The sequence below is a fragment of the Corvus brachyrhynchos genome, unplaced genomic scaffold, assembly GCF_000691975.1.
Source record: "Corvus brachyrhynchos isolate BGI_N302 unplaced genomic scaffold, ASM69197v1 scaffold46, whole genome shotgun sequence".
Lineage (NCBI taxonomy): Eukaryota > Metazoa > Chordata > Aves > Passeriformes > Corvidae > Corvus > Corvus brachyrhynchos.
This window is the reverse complement of record NW_008238838.1, coordinates 2,244,316-2,262,664: the sequence shown is the minus strand read 5'-3', so window position 1 is coordinate 2,262,664 and position 18,349 is coordinate 2,244,316.

Sequence of the window (18,349 nt, the reverse complement as noted above, 5' to 3'; positions counted from 1 at the left end):
TGACCCCCACACCCAGGTGTAGACAAAGGAGTAGCCAGGCCCGCCCCACTCCCCTTTTTGTCTTTCTTAAGTACAGCTATTTGTCCCCTAGCAACATGCATATGAGAGAAAATTCCTTTAACAGGAAAAAAAACTAAGACTAAACTAAAACCCCAACAGTCATCCCGGCCCTCATGGCTCCAAGGTGTGGGTTTGCATCCCATTCCAAGCCCCCACCATGGGCAGGGACACCTTCCGCTATCCCAGGCCCATCCAACCTGGCCTTGAACACTTCCAGGGATGGGGCAGCCACAGCTGCTCTGGGCACCCTGTGCCAGGGCCTGCCCACCCTCCCAGGGAACAATTCCTTCCCAATATCCCATCCAGCCCTGCCCTCTGGCAGTGGGAAGCCATTCCCCCTTGTCCTGGCACTCCAGGCCTATGCCCAGAGTTCCTCTCCAGCTCACACGGAGCCTCTTTAGGCACTAGAATGGGCAACATAAAATCCCAGAATGGTTTAGGTTGGAAGGGACCTTAAAGGTCATCCAGTCCCACGCCCTGCCCTGGGCAGGGACACCTCCCACTGTCCCAGGCTGCTCCAAGCCCCAATGTCCAACCTGGCCTTGGGCACTGCCAGGGATCCAGGGGCAGCCACAGCTGCTCTGGGCACCCTGTGCCAGGGCCTGCCCACCCTCCCAACCAGGAATTCCTTCCCAATATCCCATCTAACCCTGTCCCCTGTCAGCCCAAAGCCATTCTCCTTTGTCCAAGCTCCCCACCTGGATAGCCCTGGGGAATCAGCCCACCCACAGCACGAGGAGTTTGGGCAAAGCCTGTCCCTGTCCTCCAGATCAGCCTGGTGGAAAGGGACGCTTGGAAATTCCTGGCACACCCTCCGGCAGCACCGGGGGAAGATAACCCAGGGCTGCTCTGATGCTGCCCATGACCGCAGCCTCCCTCCTTCCCTGATCCCTCCTAATGCGATAACACTCAGCATAATAAATATTGTTAAAAGCAAAAGTCTCTCTGGAGACTTCGGGTCTCGGGCGCAGGTGTTCGGGCTGTGGTAATTGCGTGAGTCATTCATTAAAGGAAATGCAATTTAAAATCTATTACATTCTTTAAAACACAAAGCTTTTGATTTGTCCCACCCACTTCTGGCCCAAGCCCAGCAGCATCCAGGGTTCTCCTGTGCTTAGCAGGACTATTCCTGCAGTGGAGCAGCACGACACAGACCTCACCCTCTCCCATTCCCTGAATCCTGCTGGCTTGTAAAATCTCCCCTCGGTTTTGCAAAGCCCTTTTAATTTCTTTTATAATTTTCAGCAAATAACCAAAAAGGGGAAGTTGGAGAAACCTGGAAGATAAAAGAGGATACATCACCCCAATCTATGAGGATAAATTGGATGATAAAACACAGCCCAGCTGAAGGACACAGAGAAACTCTTTAGTCTGGGGTGGGGAGGGGGAGAGAAAGGAGTTTGATGAAAGAAAATGCCAGGTGATTTCTCCCAGCAGGGAAAGGCACCTCAATAACCAACAACCAAAAAGTTAAAGACAGACAAATTAAATACAGCACAAATGTTTAGCAGCAAAGGTGATTAACCTTTAAAAGCCACTACCAATGGCAGCCCTGGGTTCAGCATCTCCCGAGATCCTTAAATCAACCCTGAACACCTTTTCAGAAGATTTATGTTCGACAAACACCAAATCCAAGGCTCAGGAAAGAGGTATCTAATGACTTTCCAGGGCCTGTTTATGTGATCTAAAAGTCCCTTCTGGCCCTAAATTCATTGCAGCGCTGCAGCTGATCCTCAATTGATCTTGGGAAGCAAAATCCTGCCAGGCCAACCCTGAAATCAAGACCCAAAGTTGGTCATTGAAGTTACCACAATCTCCTGAAATTCAAATGGGAGAAAGGTTCAACCAAACCTTCTCCCTCTGCCATATCCTCCTGTGCAGCTGCAGGTGACTTTTGGGGAAAATAAAGCACAAAAGGGTGGTTGGAGAGATTATCCTTGAGGATAACTGAGAATATGTTGAATTTGAGAATATAACTATTGAGAATAATCTGAAGAAGAAGAAGAAGAGGAAGACTAGAACAAGCTTCTAGGTCCAATTTTTCAATCCAGACAAGAAATAAGTTGACCCAAGCAGCTGCCCTGGCTCTGCAGGTACCCAAATGCTGTTGACAATGAGTGGCTCAGTGCCATCGGTGAGGACAGGTACCAGGACAGGTTGTCCTGCTCCTTGGGAAGAACAAGCAGTGACAGAAAACCACTTTAGAGCGGTGTAATTGCAACGGCGGTGGGAGTTTTGTGTACACAGACCTACTGGCAGAGGGAAAAATCACACTTGCAGCCAGCAATATTAGAGTGGCAAACACTCCCAGTGCCAAGGTCTGCTGTGGCTCCTTCTCTCTGCCTTTTCTTTCCAAGAGGGTGCCCTTCATTTGCTCTTGCCCCAAGCTCAGCGGTTCCCAGGAGTCAGTGGAGCTTTCTGGAGCTCACCTTGTGGTCACTGTGCACCATCCCCACATCCCCCAGGGCTCTTGCACAGCCCAAAGACACGAGTGTGGAGGGGCAGGATGGTGCCCAAGACACTTCCATGGTCACAGCATTGGGTGAGGCGAGTTCCAAACACCCAAACTCGGCACAAACACGGTGCATGGGTCTCACCTGAGCGTTCAACTGCCACAAGGAGAGCCCAGCCCAGCATCACCCTCCTGTTCAGGTCCCCCTTCACTGCTGATTTATGTCAGTAGCCACTTCCAGCGCAGACCCGGTCTCAGCCCCCATTCTCCCTTTCTGCTCCATGATCATGGAATGGCTTGGGTTGGAAGGGACCCTAAAGCCCATCTCAATGCAACCCCTGTCACGGGCAGGGACACCTTCCACTGGACCAGGTTGCTCCAAGTTGGTTTGAGAGTCTCAAACCTGTGTAGTAGAGAAGCAGCTGGACTCAGAACCCAGTGCCAGGACCTTTCCACCCTCACAGAGAAGAATTTCTTCCCAGTATCCCACCTAACCCTGCCCTCAGGTGGTGGGAAGCCATTCCCCCTTGTCCTGGAACCACACACTCCTGTGAAAAGTCACCCTGTGTTTGTTCTGGGATCACTTGCTTTGCCAGCAAAAGATTTCCCTGCAGCACCAGGATTCCTGTCTTCTCCCGAGCTGGGCTCTCTCCAGGAAGTTTCACCTCTCTGAGCCTCTGCCACTGCTGTCCCCGCTGGGGATGTGCACGAGCCCAGGGCGCGCAGCCAGTGGAAACACGGACATTTTATGGACGAGGCTTGATGGAGGACCTGGCAGTGCTGGTTAATGGCTGGACTCAATGATCTTAGAGGTTTTTCCAACCTTAATTATTTGATGATTATAGGATTTAGCCTTTGCCTGGCTGCCTGTGTGGCACAGGCAACAACCTGGAATTCAATGGCTCCTTCACCACACACCAGGGCTAAAACCTCAATGGTAGCATCTTCCTTCCCCACCAGTCCCATTATTTCCAGCTGGTGAGTGCTTTTCCCTGCCTCGAGCACACTTCTGCCTGCCAAGCGCCACGCACACCCTCAGCATTCCCACAGCACTTTTAAGAGGATCCCACCGCTGCAATTTCCACGAGACAAACTCTCCTGACTTGCTCCTGGAGGCACTGGTGGAAATCAATGATGTCTTCTCCATCACAAGCTGGGAGGGGGCTGCATTTACCCTTGGAAGAGCTGGGCCTGGAGTCAGCAGCAGCATCCCTCTGATCCAAGCAAGATCAGAAGCGGTGCTTTTGGAGAACCACCAGCGGATCTGACATGCCTTGTCCCAAGCCGAGCGCTGTTTATCCACGGCTTGACTTCCAGCAAAGCCCCAGGACGCCCACGGCAGCACAGAGATGCTTTGGTCTGTGGAGGAGCCCCGTGGTACCAGCGAGGCTCTGAGCCCCAGCCTGCACCCCCCCTGGCTGCCGATTCATCCCTTCCCGAGGATCCGCAGGCCAAGGCAATCTGGAAGCAGCACCTGACTCCGGCCTGCTCGGAGCAGCTTCCAAGCAGTTTTCTGGCTCTGAAAAAATCCCGGCGAGGACTTGGCTGCTACAACACACTGTGAGGGAGCAGGGAAGAAACCCACACGTCGCCTTGTCCTCTTTTTCCCAGCCCAGCCCTCGGGCAAGGGGACAAGATGCCCCTGTGAAGAAACAAAATCCCAGCATGGAAAATCCCCCAGGAAACTTGGCAGGGCTTTCCCAGGAGGAGGCAGGGAGCCGAGAGCTGGAGCTGCTCACCAGCCGCCTTTTCCTGCCGGCTGCTGAACGTACCGAAGGGGTAAATTAAATTCATTCATCTCATCCCAGCTCACAATGGCAGCGTTTTCACCCAACACACATATTTCTGACAATCAGCTTAATTTACTTCAATAATAAATGAAAAAAGGAAGTTTTCCTTTATAACAGAAATTGGGACTAAGTGCCACGGCGCTTTTTGTGTGGATTTTTTGGTGGGTTTTTTTTAAAGCAAACTACTCAGCTCGTTCTCTTTAAATAAAATGATTCCTTTATCTATTATTCATTTGAAATACAGAAGGAGGACACAAGAGACTGGAAGCGCATGGTTTGTTTCTGACACCTCTGGAATAGTTTTTAGGAAGACAAAATGCACAGAGCTTAGGGGTTTGATAGTTAGGAGCCCAAGACTTCCATTTTCTCTGGTTTATGATTTTATAATGTTGCCCATCACTCCGGTGCCTCCACGCAAATCTTTGCTGGTTGAACCTGTGTTATTTGCTTGCTGGGATTGCTCAAGACCAGCAGGTTCTGTCCTGTGCCCACATGTGTGAGATGCAACTACACAGATTTACACCAAACCATGATACGGGCGACTGTTACAGCCAAAAAACCTCCAGCTTCAGTCAGGATATTCCATAGGGAAGCACACCTCGGGATGCAGCTCCTGAAATGTTGGTTATCCCCCTCTTTCAGGTGTGGCCTTGCACCAGGTACCCAAAGCAGCTGCAGACCTGTCTCCTTTCCATCCCAGCAGGCAGGATTCACCTTCATCCCCCTCCATATACTTGTAGTTCAAATATATAAGACGTACTCAGGCCTGCCTTTATCAATGGAGAGAGAGAGACCAGCACCTCCAGAGGGCAATCCATCCAGCCAGCCTGTCTGGGAGGAAATGAATGGCCTCTGGAGATGCCCATTTCTCTCCACCGACCAGGAGGGAGCCCAAGGCGACAAACCCCAAACGTTGACATCCAACTTTTAGACGGTCAAGTCAGAGCAGATTAATCCAAGCCATTACTGGGGCCTTTAATTTTTGCTGGCTTGATTTACAAGTGCTTGCTCAGCACGTTGAGTCCCAATGTCACAACAGAGAGGGGGGCCCTAAAGAGTTCCTTGTCCTCTTCCCACCTTGGATGCGACCATTTGTACTCTGCCACACACCTCACAGTATGAAATGCAGATAAAATAAGAATTATTCTCGCTGCAAACTTTCTCTTGGAACTCGAAAAAGTGAAAATGTTCAATTAAGGTACATTGTTACCAGAGTTTGTAACACACTTGGAGACGACAAGCTCTTTCTAGAGGAAGAATGCGTCATTATCCTCATTTTGTAGGTGGGGAAATGGCTGAGTCATGAATAAAACACAGGTCTGGAGCCAAAATCCACTGTTCTGTCCCTGTGAAACCCAGCGGTATCCTGGGCTCATCCCACAGCGTGGGCAGAACATTGAGGGAGGGGATTCTCCCCCTCTGCTCTGCTGAGACCCCGCTGCAGTGCTGAGTCCAGCTCTGGGGTCCCAGCACAGGAAGGACCTGGAGCTGCTGGACAGAGTCCAGAGGAGGCCCCGGAGATGCTCCAGGCCTGGGGCCCCTGTGCTCTGGAGCCAGGCTGGGAGAGCTGGGGGTGCTCACCTGGAGAGGAGAAGGCTCCAGGGAGAGCTCAGAGCCCCTTCCAGGGCCTAAAGGGGCTCCAGGAGAGCTGGAGAGGGACTGGGGACAAGGCATGGAGGGACAGGACAAGGGCAGACAGGGCAGGGATAGATTGGATCTTGGGAAGGTGCTGCCCCTGGATCCCTGGCAGTGCCCAAGGCCAGGCTGGATGGGGCTTGGAGCAGCCTGGGATAGTGGGAGGTGTCCCTGCCCATGGCAGGGGTTGGAACTGGATGATTTTTAAGTTTCCTTCCAACTCAAACCCTGCTGGGATTGTCTGACTCCAGCAGCAATAATGTTGCCCATCACTCCGGTGCCTCCACGCAAATCTTTGCTGGTTGAACCTGTGTTATTTGCTTGCTGGGATTGCTCAAGACCAGCAGGTTCTGTCCTGTGCCCACATGTGTGAGATGCAACTACACAGATTTACACCAAACCATGATACGGGCGACTGTTACAGCCAAAAAACCTCCAGCTTCAGTCAGGATATTCCATAGGGAAGCACACCTCGGGATGCAGCTCCTGAAATGTTGGTTATCCCCCTCTTTCAGGTGTGGCCTTGCACCAGGTACCCAAAGCAGCTGCAGACCTGTCTCCTTTCCATCCCAGCAGGCAGGATTCACCTTGCTCACCCTCCATATACTTGTAGTTCAAATATATAAGACGTACTCAGGCCTGCCTTTATCAATGGAGAGAGAGAGACCAGCACCTCCAGAGGGCAATCCATCCAGCCAGCCTGTCTGGGAGGAAATGAATGGCCTCTGGAGATGCCCATTTCTCTCCACCGACCAGGAGGGAGCCCAAGGCGACAAACCCCAAACGTTGACATCCAACTTTTAGACGGTCAAGTCAGAGCAGATTAATCCAAGCCATTACTGGGGCCTTTAATTTTTGCTGGCTTGATTTACAAGTGCTTGCTCAGCACGTTGAGTCCCAATGTCACAACAGAGAGGGGGGCCCTAAAGAGTTCCTTGTCCTCTTCCCACCTTGGATGCGACCATTTGTACTCTGCCACACACCTCACAGTATGAAATGCAGATAAAATAAGAATTATTCTCGCTGCAAACTTTCTCTTGGAACTCGAAAAAGTGAAAATGTTCAATTAAGGTACATTGTTACCAGAGTTTGTAACACACTTGGAGACGACAAGCTCTTTCTAGAGGAAGAATGCGTCATTATCCTCATTTTGTAGGTGGGGAAATGGCTGAGTCATGAATAAAACACAGGTCTGGAGCCAAAATCCACTGTTCTGTCCCTGTGAAACCCAGCGGTCACGCGGGCTCATCCCACAGCGTGGGCAGAACATTGAGGGAGGGGATTCTCCCCCTCTGCTCTGCTGAGACCCCGCTGCAGTGCTGAGTCCAGCTCTGGGGTCCCAGCACAGGAAGGAGCTGGAGCTGCTGGACAGAGTCCAGAGGAGGCCCCGGAGATGCTCCAGGCCTGGGGCCCCTGTGCTCTGGAGCCAGGCTGGGAGAGCTGGGGGTGCTCACCTGGAGAGGAGAAGGCTCCAGGGAGAGCTCAGAGCCCCTTGCAGGGCCTAAAGGGGCTCCAGGAGAGCTGGAGAGGGACTGGGGACAAGGCATGGAGAGGGCTGGAGCCCCTCTGCTCTGGAGCCAGGCTGGGAGAGCTGGGGGTGCTCACCTGGAGAGGAGAAGGCTCCAGGGAGAGCTCAGAGCCCCTTGCAGGGCCTAAAGGGGCTCCAGGAGAGCTGGAGAGGGACTGGGGACAAGGCATGGAGGGACAGGACAAGGGCAGACAGGGCAGGGATAGATTGGATCTTCCCTGCCCATGGCAGGGGTTGGAACTGGATGATTTTTAAGTTTCCTTCCAACTCAAACCCTGCTGGGATTGTCTGACTCCAGCAGCAGCAGGGTGGGGATGGCCTTGCCCAGCATGGCAGAGGCTCTGGCACTGCCCTCGTGCCCTCTCAGCTGTAGCTGCAGGGGGACAGCATCCCAAGGACAGCTTCCAGCCCTTCCTCACAGCAGCTCACCACACTCCTGTGTGGGACAGACCTGCCTGGAGCCCACACCACATCTGTCTTGCATCCTAACTGGATGCTTAATGGATGCCTCCCAGGGACTAATTAGGCTCGAGACCCCGATCAGTGCTTGTGGGTACATTTCAAGCTGTTTCCCACCGTGTCTATGAGATAAATCCAGCCCTTGGCTATTCAGATTTTGTTAATTGCAGCTATTCCAGAGGCACAATGGAGCATTTTTTATTCCTGCAGCATTGTGTGCTAGCAGGTGGATCCCATTACTGTCAACTGACAGCACCACATCCCTGCCCTCCCAACACCACGGCTCCCACAGGTGGGATCCTGCAGCTGGCAAGGAGGAGCTCCTTGAAGGAGTTGTCTTCTACAACGAGCAAAAGCCTGGACATCTCCTGCTTAACACAGGAGCTCCTGCTGACACCCTGCCCGACCTGTTCACTCAGCTGAAAATTGCAGCCTCACCTCTCTCCGGCTGGGAATGCACTTCCCTGCTCTCGGGGTAATGAAGTCCAGGTCCATAAAGCAACGCACACAGAGCTGGCCCTAAGTGTACCCTTAGATCACCTTCCCAGGGTTTTGTCCATCTACCCACAGGCCACTCAATTAAAAGTTAATTTTTCCCTCAGCAGTCCTTGCTCAGCCAGGGCAGAGGGGAGACCAGAGCAGGGGCTCCTCCAGGGCAGCCTGGGGCAGGCCTTGCTTTTTGGCCATGGTTCCCCTGGGCTGGATGCTTGAAGTGGCTCCTGGATGAAGCTACGAGGGTTATTTTGGTTTTCTTTTGCCATGTAGAGCCATTCTTCTGGAAGAAATTTTCACCAGTTCGCAAGGATTTGTGCTCATTCCTACCTCCACGAGAGCGCTGCAGCAACAGAGCTCTGCTCACAATCCAGAGCCTGGAGAGGCAGTGATTTATCCCAGGCAGGGATGGAAAAGTGAAGAACAAAGCAGAAACAACAAGACCCACTCCTGCTCCTCACTTATCCCATCTCACACCCATTCCATCACTTCTCCTCTGTCCTTTCCCTGCTCCAGCACTCCCAGCTCCATCCTCCAGCTGGGCTCTCCCATCACAGCCCCCATGGGCAGCGCACGGAGCTCCAGCTGGGCTATGGATCAGTGTTCGTGGGCTCTGGGCAAACTTTGGCTGTGAAGGTTTCATTAGGCTGCCCCGCAGCCGTTACATCAAGTAATGGAACACATCCATCTCCTCCCGCTCCTCCTCCTCCGCAGCAGCCAATGGCAATCGGGCTGAGGAGCGTTAATCAAGCCGTGAAAATCATTGGCACCTCATGAAGAGAGACCCCGGGGGTGGAGAGAAGCCCTGTGGGGTGTGTGGCAGGGCTGGGGGGCGGCAGGGGTGGCTTTCTGCGAGGAGATGCCAGACATTCATCTCTATCTGCACTGGCAGCAGCTCCTCGGGGATGATGTATTTAAGAAGGGAGAGCCCTGGACCTTCACAAGAGCCCAAACCTCCCCTCTGTACCTTGCAGATGTTTTGCAGCCAAAGGAACAGGGGAAGGGATTCAGACTCAAGGGGGTGTGGAGCTTCTGAAGCCGACGTTCCACATTTAATCAAGACTAAACAAGCCCTGTCACTCTTCTGAGAGTGGCAGCAAACATCCCCAGCCTCACAGGTGAGCAGTAATCTCAATAAAGTCATGCTCCAGTACCTTCTCTTTAGCCCTGCTGAAGAAATATCCCTTGTTACAGAGCTCATACACAGGATATCAGATCCCTCCCTCTCCTAAGCCTCAATATTGCCCCAGAAATTAATATTTTATACAAAGATTAAGTCCAGGTGCTCCCAAGAGTGCTCCAAAAAAAAAAAAAAGACAACAGCAAAACAACCCCCCCCCAAAAAAATTTAAAAACAGTTCTCCCACAAAGATGATAAAAAATTAAAACCTATCAATATTCCCACAGCAAGAAGCCAACAATTTTTGAGAACAATTTTTGAGACTTCACCCAGCAGCTCCGCTGTGGATCCTCCTCTCCCAGCTCAAGGCTGCATTTCCCAAGGATCTATGAACTCCTTGGACACAAGGAGCCACCAACCCAACCTGAGCTCAACCAAACATGAAGAAATTCAAACATTTTGCCTCATACAAGGTTGGAAGTTTCTAGGGAGGAGCAGATCTGAGACTCAAGAGCAGCCTCTAGTTTCAAAGGCCAGTACTGTGCTCGGCCCTGGACCCTCCCCTGCTCCAGGAGGTTTGCTGACCTCAAAAGGTGCTGTTGCCATTCTCTTGGAAGCAAAGCTCCTTTTTTGTAGCAGTCCTTCCATGTTATTTTAGCAGCTGCTGTCTTCCAGGCTGCTGGAGTAAGAGATTAATGCTTTAATTATCCCATCCGAAAGCTGGGAGGCTGAGCTTGTGGATGGTATACGGCACTGACTCCTGGCACTTGTGGATCTAGAGGGAGTACACACTAAAATCAAGCTGGAATCCAAGTGAGGAATAAAAGTGGAAAAAGAAGTAAGACAGCAATCAGAATAATGTGCTTTTAATGCCCAATATCTCACAACCAGCTGGGGCTAGAAATTAAAGCTCCCTGCTTGTTGCGAGTGGGGGATCCTGTCTTGCAAAGAGTTTCTCTCTCCCATCTCCATCCCTGGTGTTGCAGGAGGCACCGATGCTGAAGTTTCCTGCCTTTGCTCCATGCTCTGGAATGCAGCCATAAGCACCTGATCATTGTCCTGTCCTCGCCCAGACAGCTCAGGGGTGCATCCAACCGCTCCTGCATCCCCTTCCTTGGACACAGCCTGCAGCATCGCAGGGGGCTGCTGCTTCCCCAGCATGGACAAGGATCTAGGAGAGGACAACCCAGCTGGGTTCCTTCGTTTTCCAGCAGTAATGCCTCTGTCACACGTGGCATCTCTGGGGCTGGCTGATGGCACAGCTGGAGCACCAGCACAGCTGGTTCTTCATCCCTGCCACCTCTGCATCCCTGCCATTTTCCTGTTTTCCTCCTCTCCTCTTCCACTCCTCATTTTTCTCCCTCTGCCTTCATTCTCTCACCACCTCAACCTATTTTTCTCTCCTCTCTCTGCTCCCCACCATCCCTCTTCTCTGCTCCCCCTCCCTCCTACTTAGGAGGAGATCAATATACTGGGAATGCTGACTAGGGAATTAAATCCAGCCAGCCTGTCTCTTTGAGAGACCTCTCACTAATCAGCTTGGATGGATTCCTATTCCCCCCTCCACTCACGAGAGAACCTGCAATGAATTCCTCCATCCCTGGTTCCTGTCGGCCTGCACACAAGGAGGCAAATGTCTCTCTCATCTGCTCTGCACTCGGCTTTTCTTCTCCATGTCTGGATCAAGCAGGTTGGAAGCAATAGCAGCACTACCTTGCCTGCTTCTATTTTCTCTCTGAGCTGTGATCCCGACTGGAACGCTGTCCGTGAGTGAGTAATTCTGTCCTCTCAGCTGTGGGCTCTGTCTGTAGCACGTGGGGCTTCTGTGCTTTGGCGCGTCTCTTCTCAGAGCACAGCTGAGAAGGAGAATGGTGCAAATCAGGCTTTTCAGGGGCACATTTATCGTCCTTCGTGTCTCTCAAATGAGGAGTTTCACAGGAATTATGCTCAGGGATGTGCTGCCGTGCCTGCCTCGCTCAGGGCTGTCCTCTGCCTCACTCTGTTAGAGGGGATGTTCAGGCAGAGGCTCCCCAAACACCAGGGCAGGGCAGAGGATGGAAACCAGGCAGCCCAGCTCGCACAAAGCTCTCCAAACCCAGCCTCACGCTGCAAAGGTTCTGCCATAATGGCTAAATCCTGCCTGGGTTTCCATCCAGCACTGACTTCTGCTGCTCTGAAATCTGCTTGTTTGACCCCAAACCACAGCTGACACATCCCACTGCCTTTTCCAGCTATTTTTTATCACAGAGTTCTGAAAAGGTTCGGTCGGGAAATGTCGAAATGTTTCTTTTTGACATTTCAGCTGCCTGACATTCCTGAACTGCGGTGTTTAACTTGGGCTTTTTGGGCTCAATCAAAGAATCAGGTTGGGATTTGGTTCCTGCAATGCAGGAGAAACATGGATACACGACAAGGGAGCAGGTGACCGGGATGGAAACCTGGCCCATGAGGCCCATGATCCAAAGTATGATCCCCTGGGCACAGCAGATGGATTCACACATCAGTATCCAGCCAGAGGAAAACTTTGGCTTGCTTTGATGAAAAAAGATGCTCCGATTTCAGCTGTCCAAAGCTGATCTCGCTAGAGCCCTCGGAGCAAAATAATATGGAAGGGGGGAACACCGAGTCCTCATAAACATAATTAAAAACAAAAGTCAGTTCTGTAGCCTCTCCGTGTTCCTCAAACAGGCAGTCCCATGAGCAGCCCAGCTAATGAAGCCTGGCTGCCTATGGATCGGTGTCTCACGGCTCAATTCTCTGATGTCTAATGAGGTGCAAGCTCTGATCAAAGTTTTCCCCCAGCGTTAGGGAATTCATAACAATACACTCATCTGGGAACACACTCATCCTCCGAGGCTCCCCAGGATGAGCCGCTGCCTCTCCTCCCACAGCCGCTCTCTCTGGGTGGTTTCTCAGCCCCTCACCAAGCTGCCTACACCAAACCCACAACCTGTGGCTGCAGTTTGGTTGAAAAGACTGAAAAACATCACAGTCACTCACACAGAGCCCCAGGAAACCCGCTTCCCCAAAACTCCAACTCCGAAGAGTTTGCCAGAGACTTCCCAACCGCTGATGCTGCAAGGTGGGCACTTGAGTCATTAGAACGAGAAGGGAATGTGCAATTAGTGATAAGCAGATTGTGATAGGACGGGGGAAATGGTTTTAAACTAAAAGAGGACAGATTTGGATTAGATGTTAGGAGGGAATTCTTCCCTGTGAGGGGGGGGAGGCCCTGGCAGAGGGTGCCCAGAGAAGCTGTGGCTGCCCCAGGATCCCTGGAAGTGTCCAAGGCCAGGCTGGAGCAACCTGGCACAGTGGAAGGTGTTTCTGCCCATGGCAGGGGTAGAACTGGATGAGCTGTAAGGTCCCTTCCAGCGCAAATCCTTCTGGGACTGTGTGTTGCAGCAGCAGGACAGAGCCCCTCTGATCAGAACCTGGTGTCTCACCACCATGGATCCAGCATTTGCATCACCCTCTTCTCTCCTAGAGCCACAGGCAGTAGAAATGCTGGAGAGTAGGACACCAAAAAAGATTTGAGGCGTGTGGGTGGAGAAGAGATGCTGTTTGGTCCGAGGGGAGGCAGGCGAGGAGCTGCAGGAGCTCACCAGCTGCTGGTCCTTTATTATAACAGAGGATCACGACTGATGCAGAAGTAATTTCCGTGCATGGCTGCCTACGCAGGATGCAAGTGAAGTGAACCAAACTCTGCGCCGACATGTGTACGACTACGCCTGTGCGCTTGAACATGCATGCAAACAAGCTCTGCTTCTCCAAACCCTCCCATAGGCTCATCTCTGCATCCAAATGAAGCAAAATCAGTGTTTACCAGCATTTCTAGAGCTCACTGACAGCCAAAATACAAGATTTCAGCTGCTGAGGCCCTCCAAGGATTATTGTGTTTGTAGTGCTGGGTTTTTCATCAGCCTTTTCAGTTGCTGGCAACGATGCCAGAGACAAGCAGGACTGAGCAGGGCAGGACGCACCGTGCCTTGATGTGTGCCCACTGTGCCCAGGACAGAGGGGTTCAAACAGACCAGCAGAGTCTGTGCAAGCCCCAACAGCACAGGGAGAGCCTCAGCAGGCCAAGGGAGGACACAACGGGAACAGAAACAGAGTTTTTTCCCAGCCACAGCCCCAGGTCTGCTTCACGAGTGAGAAGATGCACAAGGCAGCGTGAAGGTGCAATTCTCTGCTTCACCATTGTCTCCGAACCCAGCTCACTGGGACCATTTAAAGAATCCCAGGATGGCTGGGGTTGGAAAGCACCTTAAGGACCACCTCCTTCTACCGCCCTGTCACAGTGGGCAGGGACAATTTCCACTAGACCACGTTGCTCCAAGCCCTGTCCAACCTGGCCTTGACCAGTTCCAGGGATGGGGCAGCCTCAGCCCAGCCACTCTGGGATTGTTTGATGATAAAGCCCTGGTGAGATGCCTTGAGCAGGAGCTCAGGAGCTCACTGCTGCAGGGGGCTGGGTGCCTTTGGCTCAACACAAAACCAACTGAACGCCTCAACCTGCAGCATCAGAGCAGGCTGAGAGGTCAGGGGGAAGCTGTCCCTGCCGAGGCACTGGTGTGGGATGGAGGGATGTGCCAGCCCTTCCTGCTCCAGCTGAGGCCACAGATGCTGGCGGCTGCCAGGGCCCCGCCAGGAGGGCGGGTGGCTCTGCCCTGATAGGGGATGGCCGCAATCCTGCTCTGAGCTGGCAGCCTCTGCTCGTTTCCATCGCTGCAGCTCCATGTGAGCTGAGCCCCAGAGCCCAGCCAGCACTCGGTTCCCCACACTCAGTGCCCTCACAGACCCCTCCTTGCGGCCGGGGCTGCTCCCCCCACGCCAAGGAGTGGCGAAGCGGGCATCAGTGCTGCACCCCGTCTGCCAGGCTGGGGACACCTCTGAAACAGGCATCACACTTGACCCTCATCCTCTTCTTAATTACCAGCGCGGGTATTAAATTGCAGCCTTTTATTCATGGACAGGTGTGTGTCTTTGTCAGAGGTCCCTGCTTAAATCATCCACCTCGTCTCCAATAACAATGTTAATGATGCTCAGAGCCAGCTCTGGACTGTAAAACATATTTCCCTGATGTTTGTTCAATAATTCTCTGAGAATTAAAAACATCTATTACCGGCTGCAGGATGCTAAGAGGCCCCTGGAGCAGCGACCAGGCTGTAACTCACTGGAGGGGCTCAGCTGATGCTGCAGATGCCGTTATCCCAGTCCCAGGCTCTGGCACTCCAGGGCATTTGACTCAGTACCAACGTGTGGGCATTGCAGCACAGTCACAGCACAGGATTGAGGGTTATCAGCCATGTCCACATCCCCGATGTGATCCAGGAGTGCTCGTGGGACACAACATCTCCAGCTGCCCTCTAGCATCTCACTGCCATCATTGGCACTGCCGTTATCCCAAAGCACTGGGGTCGTATCAAGGCTCTGTTACCCAAAACATCCCAAACCCAGTGTTCTTGCTCTGCATCGCTCACAAACCCAATGGAAAAAAGGAGGGAGGAAAGCTGCTGAGGGAAGGCAAGCATGGAAGGAGGAAGGATGACACTGTGCCACTCGGTGGCACTGCGGGAACGGAGCCCAGGTGTCCCCAGCCACATCACCACGCTGCTAAAAATACCCATTCACCACCCAAACCTTCAGCCACAGAGTGTGTGAAAAAGCTGCCTTGACAGACACCGTGCCACAGAATAGTCCCCATGCCTGTCATGACTTCTGGCAGCTCGGAAATGTTGTTTCTGGAAAAATATTTATCCTGTTAATGAAGCCGAGGCAGCAGCAGAGGCCCCAGAAGGTCAGAGCAGCACTCGCTGCAATCAACTCCCTTCACAGCGCCCGCTGAATGGGGCTCTGATTGCAGATGCCAATCAAAGCACTCAATTTTCCCTGCCTATTTGGGAATTAAAACATAAAGGCCCTTTCCCAGACACTGCATTTAAGGGTGGTTTATATAACATAATCTTGTGGGCAGAAAGCCAGATGGATTCGGAGGGTGGGATGCCGGAGTTGAGTGACTCGATGGAGATAGAAAATACATCTCAAGACGCGCTCCAGGAAGAGTTAGAGAAGGGGTTGGGTGCTGCTATCCATGGAAATCCCCCTGGCATCACCAGGAACCTCCAGGACACAAGGTTTTCTTGCAGCTGCCGCAGGACTGAGCTGTTTCCAGTGGCCACCAGCCAAAATGCAGGCTGCCTGTTTGGTTCTGCTGCCTGTTATTTTTAATTATTATTGGTATTTCTGAGCATCTTTGCATCTCACCCAAACAATGAGACAGTTGGATGATCAGCAGGCAAGAGGAGAAATGAAAACAAACTAATCCAGTCCTGAAAAAAATGCTTCCGATGCTAAAATGCGCAGCGCTCGACGGCTGTGGAGCGCCTGGACTCGTCCCGCAGTAGGCGCTCACAATTTCCATTTAAATCATCGGAATTAAAGAGCAGTACAAGTTAGAGCATCTGTCTCAAGATTTCCGTGCCTCCCCATGCCCCCATGAGCACAGCTGTTTGGATCAGGGACGGAGGAGGGAGCTACAAATTCACCAAAGGCTGATGGAAATTAGACGTGAGCTGGAAATTATCTGCCCGCACATTCCCAAGTGCAGGGGGATGAGATGTCATCACACTGAGCAGTGTCACAAGGGGAGACTTAGGTGACAGGGAAATCACCTCTTTCCCAGGGAAATGGTGGAATCAACATCCTTGGAAGCGTGCAAAAAGAATGTGGATGTGGCACTTGGGGACATGGGTTGGCAGCACTTGGGGACATGGCTTGGCAGCACTGGAGGAATGGCTGGGCTTGATCTTAAAGGGATTCTCCAACCCTACTGATTCCATGGCAGCTCACAGAGGACCAGACTTCCACCTTTTCCAGGTTTTTGCAGAGTTCAAAGAAGAGCTGAGCTGGAAAACACGTGTGGTGACTACCCACTCAGATGGGATTTGGGAAGGGAGACATTCCAGAGCTGGAAAGCCAACTTCAGCCAGACACTGGATTCATCCCTCGGCATCCTGGGTTGGGATCCCAGGGCAACGCGTGTCACCCCTCTCCCGAGGCTGTCCCTGTTCCTTGCATGCTCAGAGGATGCATTGGTAAGCAGGCACTGATCAAATTGATGCCTTAAGAGACCTCCCAGACACAGAGACTGGACAGGAGTAAGGGAATAAAGGCAGGTATTTATTTGAAAGGCCTTCAAAGGTACCCCTGGGGAGCCAGAGGCTGTTCTCAAAATGGACCCCAAGATGGACCCCAGGTCATGAGTTCTTCACACTTTTATAGGTTTGGTTCATTTGCATAGCAGGGTTAATTCTCCAATTAAAGCTTCAGTTTTCCCCTCAGCCTACCCCCCCCTTAGCGGCTCTTTGGTTTATACTTTTGGCCTAGGACAGTCTTGGTGTCCTTGGAGAGCAGGGCCAGAGAGGCTTTGTTACGTCTACCCAGCACAAGAGAGCAGAAATTAACAGGCTACAAGAAACTTCAGAGTCACACACCAAGCAGTACAGGATTTGAAAAACATAAAGGTTAAAACCTAAGGCACCAAAATCACTTGGGACCTTTTCCCTTTGGCTCAGGTATGGAGCTTTTCCTCACTTTACTCTTAAATCAGCACACTCCTCCAGCCCTTGTCACCCTGGGGAAGTGAGGAGCTGAATGTAAAGCCTTCCCAGGCTGGGCAAAGCCACCCAGGGAGCCCAAGGTAGCTCTGTCCATCCGTGGCATGGCTCTGACGTGGGGTACGGGGTGATCCAGCCGAGAGCCAGTGCTCGGACAAGAGCCACCGTGCTGGGAGGAGAAAGAATCGTGAGTGGCCCAGGTGGCTTTTGGTCTGGGGACACCACGGGGCTGTCTCAGCAAGCCCCATGTCCCAGCTGGGACATGGCAGCGTGGCAGCCTCCTGTGTGTGCAGCCCTCAGGGGCACACCCAAGCCACCCACCCTTTCCATCCTCTGCTTCCTTCACCGACACAGGGAGGGCAGAGAGGATGTAAGAAGGGAAAAAAACCAGAAAAATCCCAAGGAAATAATCCTGCTTCCTCCAGATTGATTTGTTTTCCCCACAAAGCCTCCCTGCTCCATGCAGGGACTCATGTCAGCACACGGGTTATGCACTTCAGAGCTGCTCTTTACAGCTCTGCTTCGGTGACAGCACAACAGAGGCATTTCTAACCCCCCCACGCACCATCCTGATGTGTTTCTGCTCATTCATTCCCTTCCCTCACAACTCGCCGGAGAACACATCTGCTCCCTGATCCTGCCACCGCATGGAAACACTGCTCTCAAGTGCCTCTACTCCAAAACAAGCTTTAATTACAGGAGAAGAGAGCCCATCAGATCTCTTAATTTAGCCTCTCTTCTTATTAATTAAACCACAAGACATTTAAAGTAGCAAAGTGTTGGTGGGCAGCTGAAATCAGCCCCCCGGTGGTGTTTTGGGAAGGTAAAGGATCCCCATGGTCCTCGATTTCTGCCCCAGGGGTCGGAATGAGCGAAGTTTTAGCTCCAGCTATTTTTGTGCAAATAAACGTCACCAATGCGTGGCTGCCAGTAGGGAGCAGCACGGCAGCTTTTAACAGTACTCCAGGGAGCATGGAACAGCACTAGAGAAGTGCCCCTCTGGATCCTGCATCCCTCCTGGATCCCCAGGATATCTGGCACATCCTGCCAGCAGCCCTAGAGCCCTCCACATCAAGCGAGGCCAGGAGAGCTGCAGCTCACTCGGCACCTCCTCCCAGAGCTCAGCACCCTCCTTGGAGCTGGGGTGGCTGCCGATGGATGGCTCCGAAGGTGCCGTGACAGCCGCGGGAGCCC